Raw genomic sequence first — 26,103 nt, forward strand, 5'->3', positions numbered from 1 at the left:
ATGAAAAATTTGGGGGAGTGATATCACTGGAGCTTTGTCCTACAAAGTCTCTCAATACAGGTCTTAAAGATGCCTTCTCATTTGGAGCTGCTGTTATTTTAGACCTTTCACAGCAGGGACTCAAGACAGAAAACAAAGAACAAGTTAAGGAAAGACAGACTCCATATGCTTAAGGAAGGTGATCAGAAGTAAAAAATCACTTTAAGAGGCAGTAAAATTCTCAGCTCAGGAGAATAATTTGTTTGGGGAGACCATTCCTAAAGTCTCCACTTGAATCCTCTGAGTCCTCTTCTAGAATGATTTGCAGATGTTTTCCCCACTCACAAAAGCATTATTTTAGATGCATTTTATTGAGGCAACACAGACAGCATGGGTAGGTTTACCATGACAATTTTACAGGGATGACTACATTTGAAGCCAAGTTTAAATGTTTCTGCACTTTAAAAGTTGGTACAGTTGCCTAAATAACAAAAGCAAAATACCCCTCCAGGGAGAAGGGAAAAAAAATGACTACTCATTATCTAGAGAATTGTTTACACTACAGTATTTGTGCTACAAAGGTTGATTAAGTGATGTGAATAAAAGTGGTAAAGGGAATTAATTTTCGGCCATGGACTGCATTAGAGCTTAGGGCAGTCCCTCTCCTTCACCAAGTGAGAATGCAGATTGGAGGGGATATGGTGCAGAAGCCATGCAAACAACTACTTTTGATCTATGCAGTCACTCAATGTGATTTATTTGCTCAGAAACACAGTAGGTGCAAGACTTCAGGTCCCTTAAGCACAGGTGATAGACACACACACACACACACACAGAGACCTTTAGAAGTTTCATTTCTCAGTCCTCAAAATTTCTCTGAGCTGCTCTGCCAGAGTGAGAATGCCACCAGGTTTCTAGAATAGAACTACTAGTACAGAGCAAGGGGGAATCTTTTCTTCATTAAGAAGATTTCTGACAATACAAATCCCTCTCACATAATTTAAGAATCCCAAAAATAATTCAAAATAACTTTTCACATAGTAATCCTGAAGTAGATTGCTTCAATGCTTCTGCCACAGCTCTGCTTTGGGCACTCTTCTGTGCAATCCTGAACGCTTTTGTTTTCTGCTGCATAATACACCTGAAACTTAATAGAGTGGAAGGCATAAATGTAATTAACACTTTTAAAAGTTAACAGAAGTGTTTTAAGGGGCAAGAATCTAGTTAAATGCATTTCACATCGGCAGACAATTCTAAATATTTATCTCCTTAAAATTACATCACATTCATATGACTTGTGTTAGTAGTATACACAGGAAATATAATTTTAAATAAATACTGTAAGGCTCATGTAGGAAATTTTATAGATACACATCACAACAGAGAAGGAGGAATACCTTACTGGAAGAAGTTAGGAAAGCCTGTTCTCCACACTCCAGTCTAGCTGATTTTAAAGGGGAAAAAAAACAAACAAAAGCCCAGATGTTAACATGTAGCTGCTTTACTGAAAGATCCAGCTCCTACAGGGACTGGCCAGTGTAAAGGTCCCACATTGCATAACAGAATCTCTCCAAGCTGAACTCGGGCAACCCCTGAGGAGAAGGCATGTCAGTCCCTTTTTTCAGTTAATCCTTGGCTTTTTTCCAAAGACCGCTCCAGAAAGGATAATTAATGCTAATTACAGGGTTTGGGGTTTTTTAAATGAAGTACACAAACCTCTGTCTCTATAAAACGGGCCCCTATTAGATACTGAAATAAAGAAATTAAAGACTTCAAAGATTTTTTTTTTTACTAATTCTCTGAGCCATTCAGTGCATCTTGCATCAAAAATAAGTTGTATTAATACTAAATTGCTTTTAAAACAGCAGTGGTCTCTTGCTTGTGAGCCAGTCTACAGCTTTGAACTTCTATCAGGGTTCTTAAAGATGGGCAGGAGAAAAAATTGCAAGAGAAATACATTTTTCTAAAAAAAAAATAATAAAAAATGCATTTGTGGAGTTCCTGTTGAATTGCTCTAAACCAGGGATTAAAACAACATAAAACATATGAATGTTCTCTCTTTAAATAAAAAGTCAAAGTCTCGAAGTAGAATCAATTGATAACTTTTGTTTATACAAGATGCACAAATATAGCAATGTATTTACTTATTCTAATGCTGTACCCCACCTTAATTTTTTCTTTTTATTTATACAACAGTCATAAACATTTCCTCTCATTCTCCCTTTCTTCCTTTCTGACAGATGACTCGTGTATTAAGCTTTCCTTTGCACTGTGCAAAAGGAAAAATGTTCTGGCATCAATGATGGTATCCTGGGGTTGCCCAAGGTGAGGATTTGGTACATCCTGGCCATATTTTCAAGAGTTCCTTTAGGTAGCAACAATGGATAAATGAGTATGGCGGTTCCTGCTACTACATTTTATTTGCACCGTTGTAGCTGCTGGATACCTGTCAGGTGGAAGCATCCTATTGTGACACACACTTAAGGGCACATGAGTAAAAGTTGTTCCTTCCTCAAAATGTCTACATCCAGGCAAGACTGTAATGGGAGAAAGAGTTGGATGTAAGGAAGCCAGAATCCCCAACAGAGCTGTCTTCAGTCAAAGGGATGAGAGAAGTACAACGTGCAATACTGTAAAGAGTTGGAAAAGTCAGGGGGAAAAGGTCAACTCAAACAATTTCTGCCACTTTATATAATTTTTCAAGTCCACTACAGAAGAGAATGCAAGAGTTCTGCTCTGAATTATTAGCAATCCTTTTGTTTCAATTTCTTGTCCTGAAAATGCAGTCCACAGGAAGGTCAAAGCAGCAGGGTGGTGGATTTTCCCCTCCCAATAGTCCAATCTCCTCTTCAACTAAACGGATTTGGGTAACAAAACAACTTGAACATAAAGCTCAGATCACTTCTTGCATACATTGTGCATGAGGAAAACCAGCAACTGATGTCAGTGGAAGCAAACTGAAGCAGTGCCAGGTTAAGTTGCACCAAAAGCCCATGTACCATATTGCAGAGAGGGTTTTTGCCAAACCTTCCTCAAATCTTGTCCAATCTCTTCCAATGCCAAACCCAGCATCTGAGTCATAGAGAACCATCAGAAATAAATCAAACTAGTCCTCGGGCTATCCACAGCAGAAGTAGGTCAGGTTCTGATGTGCATTTGAAACATGGAGACTTAGACATCCTTTCAAAACAGCAGCTCTTCTCTCATAAAATGATCAGTAAAAAGAGAGACAACATATTTATTTTCACTTTTTCCTTCTACTTCATCCATTGCAGAAGACACCTGAGCAAACAATTCTGTCTTTTTTTAATGAAATTCACCCAAAAAATGTAAATATGCATTTTTGATGACCTACACCTGAGCACTCATTTAAAAGTTCATATTATATTTCTTTTTCATATAATGTTCATATAAAATGCATTATGCATTTTCCTGACTCACTTCCAAATACTCTGAGAACAAAGAGGAATCTTTCACATCACTCAAACAGCCAGAAATGTACTACATGACGCTGCTTCAGAGGTTAAGAAAAGCCTTTTAGCTTCAGCTGAATGCTATTCATTTCTGAAGGCAGAATTACTACTCTTGGTAATCTTTGTTACTTTATCTTTGAGGAAACCTTGTAATGAGATTATAATGCAATATTACTAATTTCATAGATTGCATGGTACTCAGGGTCAAAAGCAAACAATTCATTCAATTCTTAATGTAGACTTTATCTTTCTCCTTCTCATAAGCTCTTGAACATCCCTAAGTTATCTACATTTACTCCCAGTTCCCCATCACAGCTGTTTGCACTTACACCAAGTGAAGCTGATGCGCATGGAAAATTAGACCACTGTGTATGGCAAACACGTTTATTTTGGCACCTTTACGTGACATGAGGGACAAAGGCAAATACTGAAAAATTACTGCTTCTCCCCACCACATCTCTGTGTGCTTCCACAGCCTCTTGACTATCTGCTGTGCTTCCCTGTGAGCAAGATCAGCTCCTCTTTCTAATCCTGGCAACTACCTTGTCTTCTTCAGCTTGAGTAAGCTTAGACCTCCTTGAGCTGCTTTCCTGACAGAGTTCACATAAATTGCAGAGACAGCAAGGGTAAGATTTATACCTTTCCTCCTAAGGAAATTATTTGCTTTTCACATTTGTACTCATAGCTCAAGAGGCCAACCTAATCCTGCTTTCCATCTTGGTTCTCCAAATGAATGCAAAAATAAGATAATCTACTACTGCTATTTTAGCATAGAGTATTTTTCTGCATGACGCTTACCACCACTTGCATTCATAAAGTTTCTTCTCTGTTCCCCACACTGCACACCTGACCCCTGATCAGATCATTTCCTCAACATTATGAAACCTTTTTATTATGTACAAATTAATCTTTACTCCTGTCCAAAGGTTTACTAATATTGTATTTTAAAATGTTGGTTCTTCTCTGCTCTTTATTATAATCCACTTTAGGAAGTGACTCCATGAACTTAGATAACTTTGTTACTTGCCAAGATGATTAATGAGGTGATCTTAAGTATCAATAGAGCAACACCAGCATTTTGAAAAACTATTTATATTACACAGCGAAAAAGTGATTTGTAACTTCCAGATAAAACAACTCCAGAATGGAGATGTTTCCTTCAGTTAAGTCTTTATTTATCTTAACCATGACAAAAGCAGACCCTGTTACTCTAGGTTGCATGCACTCCAACATGGAGTGGTTTATATTCACTGGTTTCAGCACATAAACACAGAATGTTATCCTGTGAAATGAAGATGTGGCTCTGTGGAACTAACTTCTGTATTTATAAATTAAGCTTGTAAATGAAGAAACATTCCTGGAAGAGATCAAGACACTGGAGTGTTCCTTTCCTAAACATGGTTCGGTATTGTACAAATCAAAGCTGGAATGTTAATGGGTTGCATATAAAGCTTAAGACAAGCTGATTACAATGAAGTCTGCTTTCAACAGCTACCATCCTAACATTGACAACACATTGTACTCCACCACCAGGTCTCTTCCTCCAGCAGTTTGTATTTCTACTAAACACATAAGGAAATTTCTTCATATAAAGAGGGAATTAAGCTGTAGCTTCACCTGTCCAAAACACTAAAAGAATAAAGCTGGCAGAAATAAAAAGCTAGGGTAAGAAAGAGGGGTTTATAGCTTCACCTGTCTGTTTTGCAGCTTCTGTTCTTCTGTCCTTCCAGGGCAAGCTATGGTCAGAAATAGAAAATTACATGCCACAAAGAATGTCTTATCAGAAATCCAAGCTATGCTGAAAGTAGCAAGTGTCAAAACCACAGCAAAAGCCTTTCTTGTGAGATGTCTCAGCTTAAACACCTTGAGCAGTTCAGATAAGGTTTACCAAAGCCTCTGGATATGATTTTCCAAGCTTCTCTAACTGTCCATTCTCAACCATGTGGATTACACTAGCTTGTTCAGCAGTCATTTTCCATCCTTTCTGCTGGGAGTTTACAGTTATATGAACATTCAGCTTTCCCAAAAGCAATCCTCAGCTTGCCAGGAGTAGCCAAGCCTCCTAAGTATGGCACCCAGGCCAGCCTCACCTTCCTACTTGACCAAGGAGGTTGGGGAGGGCAGTGCCAGGAGGCCTGAACAGCCCTGGATGTGAGCAAAAGCAAGCCAGCAAGAGCACTAGGGAGCAGACAGACGGACAGTAACAGGCAGGATTCCTGTTAGCCCAGACACTGCTGAGCTGCTGGCACAGCTACCCCAATGCTCCCCCATTCTTGTGGCACTGCCAACACCTATGTATGACAGGGGCCAACCCAGACCTTCTATCACATCACAAAAAAGACTTGATGGTAGAGACTATTTAAGATGCACCAGGATACAAATACTGCAAATTGATGAGCTCTTCAGCATTCATTGCCTCTTCTTCATTAATAGCTACAGTACTTGCATGCCTTCTCTTACCCCCTCCTGCAGCAAAGTCCCAGCAATCACAGAAAAGAAATACAATCTATACACGCTGGTCATTAGTATCCAGACCACATTTTGGATAAAAAAAATTCCTTCCTAAAACATGCACATCTATTTCACTAATATCAACAGCAACTTTCAAATTTGAAGTGTTAAGAAAGACTGTACAAGTTCACCAGAGGAACAGATGAGAGGTGCAATGAATAGAATTTTAGTGATGTTCTTTGTCCTAATTACAGTGAATAATACTTTGGCAGAAAGACCAGAGTCCTGATTTTTCCAGGAACTTCCAACAATCAACAGACTATTACCTCACTTATTTACACCAGAGACCTGATCTTCCAGTCACATGAAGCACATAGCATGGGCTTTAAACACATGAACAGCCTAATTGACTTGTTTGGCACAACTGCGGTGCTGAGGAATGAACCTGAGACTGAAGCACAGGTTCTCCTGCTAAAGGCTTTCTCACTGCTCTGCATACTGAAATCACTCCAGCCTCCATTTCTTTTCCCCTCTAAAACATCTGTGATATAATCCCTGATGTCCTGCCACCCACCACATTGGCACAATTTGATTTGAACATTCAGTTTACTGATGGCTTACTTGCACAAGAGCCCAGTGGCGTTAAAAGGCACAAGCGAGTACCCCAGTCACTGAGGAATGGCTGGAGAAGATTGAAAGGTTTGGCTTTGTTTGCAGCAGTTACAAAGGTGGTAGCTACATGAAAGCAGACTCATGAAGTTCAACCCCCTGCTTTCGCCTGCACTGAGAACATACATCCAAATGCAAGACTTTAAAAAGGGTAGGAAATTTTTTAATTCCAGGTCTCCAAAAATAAATTTCCTTTGATTCATGGGTTGTCTAGGGCAGTGAAAGCTAACAAGGAATAAACCTAGAATTGGAAATCAATTAATCCTATTTAATTTTATTGTTGTTGACACAACTTGTTACATGTGTTTCCTACCAGAATAAATGAAATCATAGTCATCTGATTTCCAAATTACCATATCTATTGTTTCAGAAATACAGGGTGTAAATAATTGCAGTGCAATCGCCTATGTCTGGACCTCTCTCATCCGGAACCGTTATCAGGATTAGCATAAATTACGGTGCCATCTAATAATGAAATCACTGAACACTGATTGTGCCAGCTATTTAAACCTGTAATTATTGCTCATTAGAAACGTGTTTCACATTATTTGCCCCTTGCAGGCCCAAAGTTGTTGTCTAAAGGCTTCTGCAAAGAATTCTACAGAGAAGACTGTGGAGAAATTTGAAACAATGGGCATGAATTTCAGCTGCAAATACTGTCTGTTGGAAGAAACACGTTGTGGGCACCATTCATCCAGCCTGAAAGACATTTGGATCTGTTACTGCAAAGGAAAGTTGCAACAGGTAAGAAAGGAACACTCTGGTATCATTCAGATAGGTATGAAGAATATGTTGTTTTCTGCTTAAGTGGACTGCTCATAGTGTTTGTTATCATAGTACACAATTAGCATAACACAGACTCTAAATGCAATAAGCTCCTGACCTAGCCAGAGGGAAGGCCTTTTGGCAGCTCTTGTCATGGCTAGGTAAGGATAGACAGCTACCTGGGACACCACACCAAAGGCAGTTAAGGACAGATGCCAAAACTAAAGCAAAAATTACTACAACCTTTGCATGCTCCTCTGTAAAGGGTTTGCAGAAGACAGTTGATTAAGACCCGTCAGTTGCCCTTCTGGATCAAGCTGTTTAGAAGATGAAATGGCTAAGAGGCTCAGATAAGTGCTCTTCAGTCCTAATACATATTTTTAATCCATTTTCCTTGACAGAGTGAAACCAATTTATTTTTTGCCATCTTCTTCCCACTGCACATGCAAAAACTTTTACAGAAGATAAAATAATAGCTGTTACCACTTTCAGAAGCAAAATGGTACAAAAGCAAGAGAGGACAGACAAGTATATATCATTTTGAAAGACACACCTTAGTGCAAAGATCTCAGCTGACAGTGAGCCTATTCACCTTCACTGATGACTTCTTCCTCCAACAGCTGATTCAAGCCACAGTTTAGAGTTCCATTCCTGTGGTGAGTGGGTTCCATAGACACACAAACAACTCAGCTGCCAAGGTACACATCCCCTGCAGACTGCAGACCCTCATAGCAACTGCAAGCACACCTATGAAGGCTTGAGCACTCTTAAAAGTTTAGCATGTATTAGTGCTTCACAGAATTGTAGGAACCCATCTCCACTTCAGCCAGGATGCAGAAGGCTCAGAGTCTGCCCATTCTCTGAACAGAAGGCCCTTATTTTACTTACCATGGGCTCTGCAACAGGGAGAGTCTCCAGCCTTCTAATAATTGAGTGATTCTGCCCAGCTTCCAGCCACTTGCACCAACATATTGCCATGATGCAAGGTCAACAAACCTAATGATTGGATGGGGCATTTAACTAATGGGTTCTGTATCTTTAAATTTCCTACCATCACCTGGCAGGCCTTACCAGAGGCTGTAACTTGATATATGCAGAATATAGGAGAAACTGTATCCTTACATGGTGAGAGTGCAGCTCTTTGTTTTCACATTCAACAACTGGCAGCTTCTGAAAAAGAAGAAAATGTTTTGTTGAATGTGTGAGACATAACATGTTCAAAAAGTAAGCCACAACTGTTCTGTTGACAGGTGTTTGCAAATAAAATGAAATATTCCGGGCAAAGCCAATCTAAGCTTTTTGTACCAATGTGATGCTACTTGCAGGTATTTGCCCTCAGATAAAGCTTTGCATTAACTGAATATTGCCTTACTTACACCTGTAGTCTGTGATGTTACTACTGCAAATATTTGAAATTCAATGTCTGATGGAAATAATAAGCTGACTTGGGTAAAAAAAAAAATTGTAGGCAGTTCTTTTGTACCACTATTAGCTCTAGTTGTCTGCATCAGTACTCACTATGGTGAATATCCTTAGAGAACTGTTAGTTAACACTCCCCCGTTCAAAAAAAAAGAGCCATTCTTGGCTGTTCCGATCTGTATCTGTGAATGATGTAGAGCCCAAGGGTATTTTCTTTTTTATTACCAAATAGTCTTCTCCAATAATTTGCTGGGCACTAAGCCAGATTCCATTTTTTGGTCCTTCTCTACAACTTTTTGGCTTTGTCAGATCTTGCAGGTTTATTATTTATGTTTCTGGAGAGAAAAATCTCTAGGAGATTGTTTATTAAAAAGAAAATAAGCAGTTTGATAATTTGTCAGTCAGTAGCCTTCAACCTAGACTGTGTGGACAGCACTGGTTTCTATTGCACAGGATGATGGATACACCAAATGGAGGAAAAAAACCCCATCTTACACAGAATTGTTAAACTTCATTAAAACTGTTGAAATCTTTAAATGACTTGCAGTTTATAAAATAAATTGGTATTCTTTAACACCAAACAGGATAAACTGCAATTCTATTCAAATTATTGTTCTGCTTTTTCATTTTGACAGTAGAAACCAGGAATTTTCTTTCCATTTGACTGTAATATTACATTTGGTGCATTTATTCTGTTTTCTTCAAATAGAAGTGGTGATGTGTGGTGACAAGAAGACAGACCTCATATTACCATATATTTATACTCTGGAGAAGGAATGATGGTACATTAATAGGTTTATTAAAGAAGGCTGCTGTCCTTTAGGCACTTAAAAGGACAAGGCATCAACCAGTTTCACAGTTATCAACCCACTACCTATTTGTTTACCCAATTTAACATACCGAGAAGTAATCAAAGAGGAGAGATTGGGGAAAGAGGAGAGTTTAAAATAGCAGCAGTTAGCAAATACATCATTGGAGAGCTGAGAGATTTGTACACCTTGGACAAGATACCACAGCTCTGAAGTGATTTCACCATCTTAATATGGATTAATTGGTTTGGTCATATTTCATTGCAAGGTTGTGTTAAAGCTTTGATTAAGAATTATCTTAGCATAGCTCTGACCAAGGGAGAAAAAGGAGCACTGCTACTGCTGCTGGTACAAGAGCAAACCAACAGTCAGTCATTCAGAGGAACTGTGTTAATGATACAAAACATATGGTTTGTACTATTTTGTGTATTTCATACCTGCTTTCATCTCCTTACCATCTCATACAAGATAATAGCTAAAGAAAACTCTAAAGAAAAATTAGGTAAAAATTTCCCAATTCCCTACTCATACGATTACATATAAAAGTAAGGTTACTGGGAAACACTATTATAAATATGAAGGGAAAACCAGTAAGTCATAAAATACCTGAGATACTAGATCTTAAATGAATCACTTCTCAATGGCCTGAAATAGCAGAAAGAGCCTCAGAGGAGGTAGAATATGGAGTCAAATGCCTCTGGGTAGTCAGTAGTATACACTGAACACAGTTTGGCATAGGTCAGATAAAAATGCTATTATCACATTTAATAAGTGTGAGTATATAGGGTTTGTTGAGAGATGTATAAATATTTTCCCATTACAACGTGTGTGTGTTCACATGCAGGTATGTTTAAATATGATATAATGTACTGGTAGAAAGAAAATTGGGAGTTGAAATCTTAGTGTGGTTATGTCTCCCTAAAAGCCTGCCTAATAGCTCCAGGTCAGCGAGCCCTCAGCAACAGATGGCCTAGCTCCAAGCTGTAAGCAAAGCAGTATGGTTCTAAACTGAAAAAAAAACCACTAAAAAATTGCACCCTGAGAACTGGCTTTATAAATAAAGGAGATGATAGCCTGGTTGCTGAGAAGTCATTTCTCTCCACACAAGAGGGTAAGATCTTTCTGGTATTTCTACATGTAAATTCTGAGTCTTAACCTCTCTGGGAGAGATAAATGTGATACCAGACTCTGGAGCATTACATATTCTCTCTGTCTCTGTCCCTTTCTCTCTGTATATATTAATTTTATAGATCTTTTTATTGTCTCAACTATACTGGTTGCGTGAGAAGCAGAACAATAGGCCAAGTACTTCCATTTCACACATGCCACCTCCATAATTCAACAAAGAATAGTAAAGAAGATCTATAAACTTGTTATAAATCAGTGCCCTAAACTAAATTAACCATTGAAATAGATTACCATAAAAATAATGTCATAAAAATATTCTTCACCTTTCTAGCCCGTGTATGTGTGTGTGTGCTTGTGTGTGCCCACACTCGGGCCACTATCCCAGCACCAAGGCCAGTGGTCATACTAACCGTGTGGCAGGATGCCTTCCACAGCCTTGGAGGAGATACCAGGCAGGCCTGTGAGGATGAGCTTTAATATCTCTGTGTCTGGGAAAGTAACTCATAAACAGATCTCCTAATATCTAATTACTCTACATAACTCACCTTTAGTAGTAGTGAGTCAGCCCCGCTTTCTTATTAGCAGTGAAGCACTAGTCTTTTGGCTATATTTCCGTATAACCAAAGGAGCACTTTTGGAAAAAAGATAAAACCCAATTAAGTTGCAGGCTAAAGGATACGGCAATTTACACAATACACAGCCTCTTCCAAGACTGGGTCCTGCTGTCCCTACACACCCACTCCCCCAGTATTTGACCTTTATGTACATCAAGCTGCATGAGAAAGGCATGTGTAAATACATGAAGAGTATACAGAGATGACTGGATGAAGTTCATTACTGGACTGATAAGGCAGTAGTTCAAGAGCTGGTAGGAGTTTTTCTGTCCAGCTGACAATCACTCTTTAAAAAGACACAAGAACAGCAAAGCCCAAGGTGGTTCTCCTGCAGTTGGCGCTTTCCTTACCCACCTCCAGCAGTGTTTTCTCCCGAGCTCACTTGTTGCTATCATTTAGTTCAGTCATAACATGGGAGCACACCTGTATGACTCAGTTATTGTCTAACTTTAGCAATCAAAACGGCTTTTTAAAATCTGGAAGTGCCACACTTCCAGACACAGCAACAACCACCCCTGAGAACCAGCGGCCACAAGGTAAGAGGAACTTAGCCCCTACACTGGCCTCCCTCTACAGCCGGCCATTCCTGATAGATTTTCTCAATCTGTACTTTGATAAGGCGATTCTCTCAACAAAAGTGAACTGTGAAATCTTCCAGTAAGGCAATTCAGCTGCTTGAAATGGTAGAATTGGGCAGCAGGCACCTGGCACAACCAGGGGTCTCATCAGCACTGAGAAGCATTGCCTTCAGTAAAAAATGGGAATGGAGCACAAAGAACAAGTATGTCCAGCCAATAAAATGGGTTAAAACCCTAGAAAACTGCTCTCTTTCCTGCTAGTGAGATGGAGAGGAGAACGTGGAGAGCAACAACCACCTCATGAATAAGAAAGAGAAAGCCTGGGGGAAATATGTAAAGTCTGAACTGAAGGAGAGGGAGTTGTGATACATGAGAGAACTGAAAACAGCTCTTTGGGAGGTATCAGTCATTGTCTCAGCCCCGTTGAAAGGGCTGGTCACCACTCCAGGAAGAGCCTATGAGGTATTTCCTAACTGGGGATTTTAGAACTGGACAGGAAACATGGATCACACTGAGGAAATGGAATTATTTCTCTCTTCTCACTGGGTTCACAGGTATATAGCTTGGGTTTTCCACAACCAAATGCTGGTGCGCTGTGTGTACAAGTCTTTATTTTGTTTTGATATAGGACATAGTGTTGCTGTAAAGAGTCAAGCAGATCACTGTCAACTAAAGTTTCCTTCATTTGAAATTAGCTCTATCTTTATCTCAAATGAGCAAAGAACAGTCTGTCATTACTGGGGCTAGGGCTGAGAGAGTAGGTGCTGAACTAGGATGGAAGTAAATTAAAGCAGCCGTACAGAGGTGTAACATGAATTTTCTAACATAACTGGCACTGAAGTTAATTCAAACTGTGCAGCAATTCCCTTTTTCATACACTGTGGGAAACAACGGGGTTCAAAGCATCAATGGCCCTGAAGAGGAAGGGCTATACTTTTTGTTTTTAAATGCCTCAGTCTGGTAGATAAGATAAATTCATCCTTCAAGATAGAACAGTCTTCATGCCATTCCAAATAATCATTGCTAGAAACACACTGAACTGCTAGGCCAGTTAATAACGACATCACATTTTATTTATATGGCTCCCATCTGCTAAAGCCTTCTAGGCAGCTCACAATGGGTTTGATTTTTGGCCAGAATTTAGCATAGCTTCTGTTTATATGGATGCAAATAACAGCAGTTGGATGGCTGTGTGCATAAACAGGTCTGACTACTAATCTTTGTGGCCACGATGCATGGTTTTACTCTTTCATGCAACAACAAAATGTCCATCTGAAAAATCCCTCTGACAAAGAATACAAAGTGGGAAAAAGAACTAGGTTTTTTCTGAGTTTAAATGGTTTCAAAGAATCCAGCACTGGCCTTGGCAGCCCCCACCACCATGAAAGGGGCATCACCACTATGCCCACTGCTCAGTGAGGACCCCAGACTTCACATTCCCTGGGATGGGGCACAGCCCTACAAAGAAGAACTAGATGTTAATTTCCTCCTCCCATCACCTCCTCTCTCACTCATCAAAATACCTTCCCCACTGTCAGCCAGCCCTAACTCCCTTTCTCACCGAACTCTGCAGGCATCTCTCTGCCAGTGTCCTTTCCCTCTTCCTTGCCTTCTTTCCGAGCTTTGTTTTGGCTCTTTTCATGCTCCTCGCAGTCTGTTTTCCAACTCAGGGTACTGACTTCTCCAATGGCCCCTTCCTACACCACCCACTGCTGCCACTGCCATGTGCACTGATGTCCACGCCTGAGCAGCCCTTGCTTGGCGCTGCCTTCCACATGTCCTTCACCAACACGTTTCAGCAGTGGATGACTGGCCTCTCTCTTAGGTGTCTGCGTAGGACAGATTTCCTCTTTTTGCCTTTCATGCTGGAAAAAGATGGAAATCTGAATACCCTGTCAAGTTCAGTGCTTATTGCTTGGAGTGCTTCTATCAACTTGATGGCAGTGAGCACAGTGCCTGGCAGTGCTCACTGAGCTGGGCCTTTGGATAATGGGGATATTTATAGTATATGCATTGCTTATGTACCGATAGCTGCCAAAGTAGTAAACAAACAAATGCTCTCCATAAAACAATGAGAAAGTAGGATCATAATCTTTGATCGATGAATGAGGATGACAGGTTTAAAAAGGCTTCCTCACTCTTTTATGCAGATTGTTTTCCAACTGCCTGAATCTCAGCCAGCATGAGGAGGCTGAAAGTCTGGAAATGGATTGGGAAGAACAATTCCACACTCTGCAATCTGCCCACCCTTGGAGAAGGATGTGAGTGTGTGTCTAGCACTGACCCTACAGGGCAAGAGATGCAAGAAGACAGACTCTCCAGGTGCCAAGAGTGACAGCCCAGAGCCACACCACAAGATGTGCACCAAGCAATCTTTACCTGCAGGAGCCCAGCAGGGACATCCCAGATTGGTGGAGACTTCAATGGGTGTAAGAATGATCTTCTACAGAAGCCGTTCTGAAGAGCGTTTCATTGAGATTTCCAACCTGAATCTGCTCTGGGAGGACGAGTCTAGGCATGGTTCATCCAACAAGTCCCCCAACAGGATGTATTAGAAAGACATGTTAAAACTAAGATCCATATATTGCTCTGGGTTTAAGTTTTAAATCAGTATCAGATCTGCCTGCAAACTCTAAATTTGCATTTGCATTTCCCTCCATACACCCACATCAAAATGAAGATATGCTCAGTGCAACCTCATTTATGTTTAAAATCTGATATAAACTAACCAATCTGTGCGTCTCAGCATGGCTCCATACACTGTCCTGGAAGTCCAGAGAGATTTAAAATCAGTGATCTTGATCAAGGCATATAACAAAATAAATTCCATGAATAACCGATTAAATTCCATTTAGATGTTTGTTTAGGTGATACTTCCTCAGTAAATTGCAATATGTATGGTTTAAAAAGCAGCTTAACTGAAAATGTGGGACAGTTGTACCACACTTCATGGTGGTTTTGAACTCCTAGATGTGAATGGCCTGATTTCCAGATTGCCATGCAGTGATAACTACAAGTTACATCTGTGGGTGTTCCCATCTTTGAAAAATAGGCCATTAGAGACATTCGCCTTGAAATTATATTACAAACATTAAAATATAATATTTGTGTGGATCCACTAAAATAGTATTATGAAAGATCTGTATTACCTGAATAAGAAGCATTATTTGTTGATTGAAATACTGAATAAAATTAATGTTGATGACTCAACTAATAACTTCGTATTTAAACAACAAGTTTCAAGCAAAGCTTCCTCAGGCATTATGGAGATGGGAAGCATAACATGCCATTGCAATTTTAGGTAGGCAGAATGCAATTATCCAAATTGGATTCTGGCCAGAACAATGGGCACTACCCCCTCCTATTCTTGTTTTTAGAAAAGCTCCCTGACAAAAGCAGCAACAGCTGTTACAAGAGAGGAATCCATCAGTTGCTCACACCGCCCACACACTTGATTTAAACATCCTCAATTCTTACCACAGACAAACAGCAAAGAAACTGGCCAATCACCTACACATGGAAAGTTGCATGCTAATATTCTCCTTCCTCTTGGACTTTATGCAGGAAAAATTCAAATTTTTTACTTGAACTGCTTTAATTTTTCTTGGAAGATGGGTGTCCAGAGCTGCTTTGAGTGGGCTGAACCTGCTGGAAGGCCCTGTTGGCCAAGACATACTGAGAGATGCAGGGGAAAAAATGGGTGTCTCCTCAACCATCCCATACCCCTGCCACTCTCCTGTAGGCATAACATTTTTAACACATGTGCTGCTACATCTTCCCTATTGCTCTCTGCACTCTAAGTTACATGGGTCTTTCCTGAGGAATGGACTTTGCAGATACAGATGGTAATTAGGTTTATGCCCACTGAGATGAGCATGAAGACCACAGCTCAGAGGAATTCTCCCTGTACCAAGATGGGACTGCAGAGCAGTGATCCCTTCTGGCATCTATTCCACAATATTACTATCCCAAAATAAATATTCTCAAAAGACAAGTGTTCTCCCTACAGTTTCTCCTTGAATTACAAGGCATTACATAGTCTCTCTGGGATTCAAGTATCATCACAATCACAGAACAACCTCTAATGGCCATTTAGGATTCACAAAAGTCCTGTTTCAGTGGAGCACTCAAGCCTGGCTCCAGATGATCAAAAACTGCAGGTCAGGAAAGCACTAACCTCCTGGAAAAATGGCAGAACTGAGGTACATGTCTAAATCCCCCCTGGACAGAGACGAGGTCATTCACACTTAAAAGTGCTTTACTTTTTTGGGGTTCAAGATTCCCAGAAGAATTGCACTGGACCAGTATTGAACCCTGCCAAAAAAACAACCAACCAACATTATCTCTGTCCCTTTCCTCCTGAAATGCTTCCAGAGCTGTTAGCAGACCAAGGCTATTCTAGAACTAAAAAGGGAAATTTATTCAACAAGCACTATAGCAGGTGGCAGCTGCTAAACAATCTGCCACCAATCAGCAGTTTATGAAAGAGAGTAAAGAATCCAATAATAACTCACAGTTGGGGAGGGAGACACCAAGCCTGCAGTTACTGAGGGAAGCTCATAACTACACAGAGTCAACTCTTCAGCAAAATTATTTCTTCTAAAATCTGCTTAATTGCTGAAGTTGGCACTCCCCAGCTCCTGCAGTTAGGACACCCACAGCTGACCCACCACGAAGTAAGCTGTAGGTTAGAGCCGGGAGGCTTCTTAGGAGGGCCAAGTTGGTAAAAATTGAGCCTAGTGGAAAACCCAAATAATTTTATCTCTGTTCTTTTACCCATTTCCTTCTCCTGGAGAAAGTCTTTCCTTATGCAAGAGCCCTGGATTTTTAGGGCATTCAGCCCTTTCCAAGATGTAAGTATGCAGATCAGTCAATGGCACTATTTTCTCCAAAATCTTCATGGTGCCAGTCATGGTGAGGTGGGGCTCAGGCTGTACAAAGTATGAGGAAGATGGTGAAGGTAGTATGCCAGGGCACCTGAGTCCATCTGCAGGTTCCTGTACCTCTTCATCTCCAATGAGCTGAGTTTGCTGTGGTCACTTAGAACTCAAAATCCTGCAGGTATGAAATTAAGCAAAATTGATCTGAGCTCAGCTTCTGAGGACTAAGACAACTCCATCCAGCCTCATAGTAAATCTGGTTTTTTCAGTTATATTACAGCACCATCTACAGGCCTTTTCTGATGGAAACCTTGCCTCAGACAGGTTGTTTCACTATCTGTGTATAAATATTTTGTGGCTTCAGAAGCATGTCTAGTGCAGTGACAGACTGCACGGTCCAGCTTAGTGTAGATGGGTCAAAATGCCATTAGACTGGGCTGACAAAATAGTTGGGTAACAGATGACAGACAGGTTTGCTTCTTCACAAGAAGTAGCTAATTAGTGAGTGGCCTTGGATTTCAATTGCTTGGCTCTAAAGCACCATGTAGGGTTAATCAATTCACTTTTATTTTAAATATTCAACTAAAATTGCATTTTAGTTATACAGTTCTGTGTAGAACAGTTGAACCAGAACTGCAAGAGAGAAAAGTAAAAATGCAGAAATCAGATTTCAGCTAAAAATTGAACAATAGATTTTTACTGCTGTAGTATAGGATTAAAATGCTACTGTCCATGTAGGAGCACATATGTGAAAGTAGTAAGAAAAGTTGATCCACCAGGATCCTTATTCTTATCTTAGCTGTTTGACACAGGTAGAACTCTCTACAAGACATAACCTGGCTCATCTCTGGAGACTATTATTTGCTAAATTACATGACAGAACAAAAGAAACTTAATTGCTGCTGTGCATTTATAAGATCCTGGGATAAGCACTGGTTCCATGTGAAGAGGGGTGTGGTAAAGCAAACCTCCACGACAGCAATTATTTGTAGTAAAATAGCATCTCTTCATGCAAAATTTATCTGCTGTAAAAAAGTGCTTCTGCCTTCATCTGAAGCATCAAACCACAAACACAATGTAGATTGGTCATTTCTGGCACCAAATGCAGTCCCTCAAAATCCAGAAGTGAGATACAAACAAAATGGGAAGCTAAATGGGAATCAAAAACTCCAAAGCCGGGGGGGGGGGGCCGGGGGGCGCGGAAAAACGGCTGGGAAAATTTTACCTTCCTCCTAATGTTTTTTGGCTCTTGGGAGGGGAAATGGTATTTCAAGCTGTTCTCTGCAGTTAGGAGAGAAATGGACTTTTCTTTTTTGATAGGAAACTTGAGATTCAAACAATCACATGTAGAGAAAACCTGAAGCTTTAGGACAGAATATTAACTATCACAAGGCTTGTGATAACATCACAAGTGCTGGCAGCACTTTGTGAATCAGCACACAAAGTCTACTGGAAATTTCCAGTCTTTGAACCTCTGCCATGAAAATAATTTAGCTCTAATATCTGTGTCATGTAGGGACCACATGCATAAATGCCTTTTAAATGGCATTCTCCCTCTTATTCCTAAATGGAGAAAAGGTAAGTGGACGGGGGATATGCACATGTCACAGTTACCACCTGTGCAAGGATTTTGTTGTCTTAAATGTGGTTGTCTTGAATACTACACATCTTATGGAATTAAAAGTAATAAAGTTGCTGTCTTATTGATGTGTAACAGCACAGAGTGCACACCAACCACTTCGGATTAATTGCACATATAAAAACAGATTTCTTTTTTAGAAGTCTGCATGCAGAGAAGAATCATTAATTTCCCTTGAAGTGATTCCCAAACAGGATATGGAGCCTCTAACAGCCCTTTGGGTTGTGCCAATTGTTTTGTGCAGGTGTTTAATCCAAGTGCTCAACCGCACGTAGGGAACAGTCATTCTGCAAGCACCGGGTGGAGTGGGAGCTGCATGGTGGTGTCACATAACTGCAAGGGGTTGATTCCTCAAAATCAGCAGAAACCTTGGGAAGCTGCTAATTCTTGTAAACAAGAGCCTGGGCTTTATGGAGCAAAATGGAGCATAAAACACTGAAGTACATGAGAACCAAATCCCTTCTGCGAAAGCCTCTTTTATTATTGTAGTGAAGCAGTAAAACCTGCCATAAACAAGCTGATTGCTCATTTCAGCCTCTCTCTGCAGTCAGGAAAAGCAGCAGCAACCACAGACTGAGTTGAATGGCTAGAATAGGAAACATCTCTTGAAGGTCAATGCTCCTTGTATTTTTAGGTTTCGTTAGAACTTCCTCATTCACACGGACTTGAAAAAAATATATACATATATAGGATAAAAGCTGAACTGCAGTTGTTGTCTGTACAATACATCCCACCCTTTTCCCTCTCTTTGTAGCACTGCAGTTTGATAGCAGGCTGCAGAAAGATTGCATGGCTCTGAGGTGAAGGAAGGGGAGAGGTCCCAAGACATCACAAACAATTTTTGAACCTACCACATCTGATTGTGAGGAGTCTGATGAAAAGAGAAGCTCCCTTAAAAGCCAGTATGGCATCTAGTGAAACAGATTGCTTGCCCACCTCTGACTTGCAGGAAAGCAGCCCTGCTGCAGGAACCAGGTTGAGTCATTGGCAGTGTCTTGGGAGGATGTAGAGAAAGAAGGGGAGGAGAAAGACGAGCAGGATGCGGGAAGGCTGCACCCCACAGCCTTGCACAATCAAAATATGTTTCTAAAGGGACAGTGACTGCAAAGCTTTGTGCAAGACTATCTGTGCAGTCTGAGTCACAGTCTCAAACCTCTTTGTACTTTTTGTCCTATTCTCTTTCTCAGAGGACACCTGCCACAGCTCTTCCTTCTCTAAGTGACTCAAGCAGGTCCTCAAAGTGATTCCCATACAACAGATCTGAAATTAATTCCAGGCAGTTTCAGTTTAGTAGCTTCTAGAGATGTGGAATCAGGACCTCAAGGAAAAAAAAAAAAAAGAAAACTATGAAATGGGTATAAAGGTTAGAGAGGATGCTGTGATCAAAACCCAGAAAGCCCAGGAGTTCAGCCCTTAAAAGTGGAACGTAGTCCCATGATAATCTGCACTCCAGCCTGCCTTGATCCAGAATTAGCAGTAGCTTTCACTCAACCCTATTCAAAAATCAAGTTGCTTTAAGTATTGTCAAATATTGTCAAATACCCAAACTTACTGAAGCAGTTGAAGGGCAGAAACGAAGCCATGGCAGCTGTGACACTCACAATGCCCAGCGTGCCTGGGACATGCGGCCACAGAGAACGCAAAATGCAATGAGTGCTCCCCAGCCTGTCTTCAAAACATCCCAGCAGCCAGCACCTGCTGCTTGGGGGGCCAGCAGCTGGTCCTGCCCCACATGAGCATCACACTCTTTCCAGCACATGAACTGGAAAACAACTTCTTCCACCAAATGGAATGGATGGTTGGTGCTATGGGCAGGCTGGAAGGGAGCACGTGAGCTCAGGCTGGGTTTCACCAATGAAATGTACCTGGCATAAAGCAAGTGCATTCACTAATGAATTATTCCAAGGTAATTAACAGTCTGAGGGAGACATTTGCAACAGTTTAATGCTTACTGTCAAGGGAAGCTAGTACCAAGCTCAGCACTGCCTCACCACTCACAAAAGGAAACAAAGCAAAAATAGAAGGGAGTGAAACATCAATGAAAAAAATATGGCATCTGTGAGCTGTTAATTACAAAGGTGCACATGTTAGAGTTACAAGGATGCTAATAGAGTTTCATTAGTAGACAAGCGATCTGGTTTTGGTAGCTTTATAAAAGAGCCAGCACCCAGTGGGCCCAACACTGGGCTGGTGCAAACAGCATTTCACTAAAGCCCATGCAGATCTGACTTTGGCACTCGACACTGTTTGCATCTCCCAGCTCCCTGGTAAAACTGCCTGCAAGGTGCACAGGGACCATGGGGTTCTGTAGCTTTTCACACACTAGGTGGTTGTATGCCTGGTCTTTGACATACATTTGCATCTTTCAAGCTGTAAAAAGTGTTTGTTTTTCAGCCTGAATACTGGCTCGAAGTGTAACACTCAGCCCACTAAGATGCTGGGCAGTTGAAGCCCTAAACACAGGCAGAGCGCCAGCTAGCACACACTGCCTCTGCAGGGAAGACACCCACAGGAGATTAGTAGCTTACCCACATATAACAGGGATAAATAAATGGCAAATAATCTGATATCAATCTTACAGTGTGCTTTTTTTTCTTTTTACTATGCTCGAGGCAACATAACTCAAATGCTTCTGTGCAGTCATTATGCACAGAGCCAACATGAGCTCCCACTTATTAAAGTATATTTAGCACCCTTACTCTGAAGCTCTCAGATCAATGGAGTCCACAGTCTTAATCTCACGTTGCTCTTGCTAACAATGTGGTTACTGTAGTGTTGGCCCCGATTCTCAAAGGAAAGAGGATATTAGAGCAGAAACCTCTGGTAATGAAATCTTGTGTAATGAAAGACTGTTTACAGTGAAATGTTCACATGTTGCCAGCAAATCAGAGCCTTACAAGGTGATTTCTGAAAGCCTTTATAATTATACAAGTGCCACAACGTGCAGTTGGGTAGCAGGCAGGTTATTTAACATTTATTGTTACCACATAACACACTATAACTCTGCAAGCAAAAAGGGTGTGAGGGATAGCATACTTCACAAAATACACACAACACAATTAAGAATCACAGGCTTGGAACATTTATAAGTGCTTTCAGTATATGTTACTCCTTATTAAAAATGAACTGTATGCAGCTCAAGAGAAAGTCTTTTACCTGTAGATAGCAAGAAACCACACTGAAGAAATCCTTCCAGTGGATGGTAAAAGAGTGCAGCAGCCATATAATGAAGGAGCATGTGAAAAAAATTAAGCATAGTAGGGAGAAAGCCTGTGTCCTATGGAAGTGCTGTCCTGTGGGACAAGGTGTTTCAGCCTACCTCGTAACTGGTGACAGGTGAATCAAAGCAATGTTCTTCTCACCAGTGGTATGAAAAGACTGGAATCCTCACAGTGCTCTAGGTGTGAACAAAGGCTGTGCATCTGCAAATCCTGTGTATGTGATGATACTTCAACACAGAAAGGTTATCCGTGTTGTGAAGGGTTGCAGGATTAGGCCCTCAAGGTAAGAATTGAAGCAAAGGGGAGCAGAGTGATTTACATACCCAGGTGCTTCCCCTTGTATCAAGAAACAGTTAAGACATTTGCTTTTCTCTTGTCCTCTGAGTCAAAGCTAACTGTAAGTAAAACCAGCTTCACCTCTTGCAGATCTAATGCCCATCCCGACATTCAGCAGGACTTCAGCAACCCTCATTCTGCTACCAAAATAGTAGAACTTTCTGTTTCATAAAACTTTATATTTCAAACATCCTTTCAGAATGTTCTCAGCAATATCAGCAGCTTTCAGGAAGATGTACCCATGTAATCATCAACCAGTTGATCACCTACCTTTTACAGTATCCCACACTAGTTACTCTCTCCACAACCAAAAGGTCCACAAAAAGACCCTGGTGTTTGGCTCCTTGTTATCAATTGAATTTCAGAGGTGGTGTAGGGGTTAATAGATCAGGTACTAAGAAAGCCAGGAAGCCATATGTCTCCTCTGCATGAACAAGCACACTAGAAATATGTCTGTCTGCTTGGCCAGCTCTGCCAAGATCATCTTCCATCAAGATCACTCTTTCAGGATAGCACAGGTGCAGCCTGTGAATCCAGTATATTCATCAGCAGAGCCTGAAAACTCTATTACAAATTGGAGCTCATTTGATCTAGACATGTGTTGATGCATTAGAGACAGGTCCTAACATGGGATATTCAGTGTCTGAACAATAAGGCAGACAAAGACTGGGAGGGAAAGAGACAGCACAACTCCCCCATGATCATAAAATAAAGGAAGAACCAGGAAAAGAAGTGCTGTAGCCTACCCCATCTGCTGTGCTGCTCAAGGACCTTTTACTTTCTGTTCATTACTTCTTAATTATTTCTGAATGCTGGAGAAGGCAAAAAAAAGCTAAAGACAAGCCCCCATAGAGTTAGAAAAACATCCCTGCTGTAAGGCAGACTCAAACTGGTTGAGTTTGAAGCCAAAAGCATTCCCAGGAGAGGGAGCAGAGCTTGCTGCTACAAGAAAAGGCCCAGTTGGTTTCTGAAGCCCATGGACATATAAACAGAGATAAAGCTTGAGACAGAAACTTGGAGAAAATTGCACAGTGGAAGCTGCACACTCATGAGCAAGCTGTGTCTTTCAGAGGATGGGAATGTGCACTAGCAGGCTGCCACGTGCAAGCATGTGATGACTGGGACACAAATGTGCCACAGTAAACCTGGCTCCTTCTGCACAGGGTTGCCCCAGTCCCACACTCTGCTGCAGCTCCACAGGTTTTAAACACGAGGTGGCTGGGTCACTCCAACCCTGTGTCCCTGTAAGATAACCTGCAGATGAAAAACCATCTCGGTGCCACTAAAATCCCACTTTTCTGTACTGAGGAGCAAATGTCCAGTGGACTGGGTGTGCACTTTGGGGGACAGCATTCCAAATTATTTGAACACTGAAGTGTGGGCATGTACATACTACCAAAGGTACTCTGGCTCAACGTAGATGCTGTAGATACTTATGCAATTTGCACAATAAACTCACCTCAGACACCAACCTCCAGAAAGTATCTTCCATTTTGAGGTTTGATGTCTCATCAAGTCAAAAGTCAATAAAAATTAAAATATGACAGCTGTACAGAATTTTATAGCAACAACATGAAAATTGTGATTTACAGAAATTTTTTTTCTTTTTTTTAGACAAAATATGAGGGGCAATCTCTTGTCTGTAAAGACATATCCTTCAGTAAAGCTATCATAAAGAATTTAAAACCCTGATAATGATAATGGCAAGGTTTAATTTTTCAGTACTTGCAGTACCTATGCCAATGCAAATATTCTCTATGGCTTTGCTCAACATTTAATCTTTCCCTTTTTTTCCCCCTTAAAAAAATTCTCAGGTAAATTTCTAACATATCCAGAGATATTTTAAGATAAAGTTGTTTTTTGAAAAGCTTTTGTATGAGCTAATTACCAAGTATAAGAGAAATGAGCAACAGTTTTCTTTGTCAGAGTTAACAGTAATGTTGGGTCAAGCAGCAGAGTCCAACTTTAGAGCTGTTTGCAGCATTTATTACAACAGTGATTAAATAAGCAATCTGGAGCTGCCTGCTTTTACTTCTTGCCTCAGCTCTGCCCTTTCCATGGTGAATTCTGCTATGACTGATGGGAACCGATAGCCACTCCTCATCCGCGTGCCCCCATGACCTGCTGAGCACAGCAGCAGAGGGAAGTGGGCAGGCAGACATGAACACCACTGACAGCAGTAGGTCCTCAGGACAGGAGTGATCTGATGGGGCTGGGGCAGGCAGCTGCTGGATCCCCAACTACCACCTCTGCTCCTGAGGATGGGTAGTGAGGAACTTCTGCACTCAGAAGCAGCATTAATCTCACTGCACTTGACAACCAGCAGTTGACCTACCCCTCTAAAAGAGTGTCCTAATCTTTTTTTGAGCCCATTTAAAACCTTGTTTTCTAGTCAGGTTAAAAAAATAGTGCACAATTCAATTAGGAGCTGTACAAAACAAGAAGTTTCTTTTATTTCCTGGCTGAAAGGTTGACAGGTTACTCAAATGAAGCTACAGCACTGCTGAGCACTTTCATGTCCCATTGGCTTCAAACAACTCCATGAACTCCAAAAACCAAGTCCAATATAAACACATAACTTAAATTACATGAACATTTCCTTTCTCATTCATCTTTCTCTACTCTACAGAAAGGTTGACTTTCCTAATGATGTTTTAGACATATTGGGAAAGTGTATAACCCATTACATAGCCATAAATATAACTATGGAATTACACTAGTTTTCTGATTGTCTAAAGAATTAATAGGGATATGAATGCCCCAGCTTGCAAAATCAATTTGCATATTCAACTTAGATGTTTATGCTTCAAAACATTTTAATTTCCAGTTCAAATCATTATCATCAGTTCTGCTCTGATCTTGCCACACATGTAACTCAAGTAACAAAAATCGGAGAAAAAGCTATAAAGGAAGTCAGTGAAAGTTCTGTGATGACAAGGTCAAAATACTGTTCAAATTTGAAAGAGAGGCAGTGGTGTTTATGCCAATACAGAGTCTGTATTACTCATTGCTTTTCCCCAGCTGGGTAGCTTTGCCAAGCATCATATTCTGCTGGGTTTCAGCTATACTTGTGTGGATGTTGCTCCACAGATAAAAGACAACCATAAGAGAAGGAGTCATATACATATACATATGCAATGTGCTCCTACACCATTGATTTGGTTGCAGAGCTATAACAGTTGCTATGCCATCACTAATCCTCTCTTTCCTGATCAGCTTTTATATGTTATGGCTGAGACTGTACTTACTTCTTTTTAGTGACTTGGTAATGCAGATAATACTTCACACAGGTCTCTTATTCACACCGATGCGTGTAAAGTACAGGCGTGCTTTAGAAATGCCACCACAGCTTCACAGAGCACAGATGACAGACACACAAATTCACGGACCCTGTAAGGCATGGGCAATGAAAGCGGTGATGGAGAGCTTCCACTGGTAAAACATGGTCCAAATAAAATTCAGAAAGGTTTAACATACTCACTGCAGATGACTAGGATCCTGAATAATTGCTCCAGGGAGTGTGTGCAGTGTACAGCCATTTCACTGTAGTAAATCAGGTGATTTGGTTTGAATGTCTCCCTATCACCACTCCAGCATTGATCATGCTGCCAGACCCCAGGTAAAGTGTCTACCAACAGCCTCAAGAAGCCAGAGAGGGATTGGTTACGTCCTGGCCACGAGTGGGGTGGAAAGTTTCTCTCTCCACAGCAATGCCTTCGTGTGAAAGAGAATGTGAAGAGTTGTAAGCAGGTTGTTTGCAGGCAACACACATTTAATCTGTCTGCCTCTAAGCATGCACTGTCCAGAACTGCAATTAATTTGCAGATCAATCTGTCACATCCAGACTCCCTCTAGTTCCCTCCGCAATGCTTTCTAACAGGTCTTTGTTATGAACATGATTGTGGATGGAGATACAAACAAAGAAATAAAATGGGTAGGAATAAGATCTGAAGTCCATCAGCAATTTGATTCAGTTTGTAACCATGAACATTAATGTCTGTAGTAATATCCCTGGTTTTAAACAGCTTCTGCTATGGAAAACTGGAAAACCACAATAATTGGAATCAACCTGATGAATTTAGTACTAGGACACAACATTTTGGAGGGGGATTCATGTAAGTTCTGTTGGTTTCCACAGATC

The 26,103-nt window shown here is 40.8% G+C and overlaps 1 long non-coding RNA gene across 1 annotated transcript in view; it reads right to left on the reverse strand.

The window, feature by feature from the left end:
- Nucleotides 1–25,348, reverse strand: part of LOC121674027 — a 97,558-nt gene extending 72,210 nt beyond the window's left edge. The window contains exons 1-2 of the long non-coding RNA XR_006019409.1: nt 25,211–25,348; nt 8,409–8,507 (exon numbers count right to left, since the gene is read on the reverse strand). This is a non-coding gene — a long non-coding RNA (uncharacterized LOC121674027). The remainder of the gene's footprint in view (nt 1–8,408; nt 8,508–25,210) is intronic.
- Nucleotides 25,349–26,103: the final 755 nt, after the last annotated feature.

This window comes from Corvus kubaryi, unplaced genomic scaffold, assembly GCF_017639235.1.
Source record: "Corvus kubaryi isolate FWS band 111438036 unplaced genomic scaffold, C.kubaryi_AGA036_p1.0 66, whole genome shotgun sequence".
Classification (NCBI taxonomy): domain Eukaryota; kingdom Metazoa; phylum Chordata; class Aves; order Passeriformes; family Corvidae; genus Corvus; species Corvus kubaryi.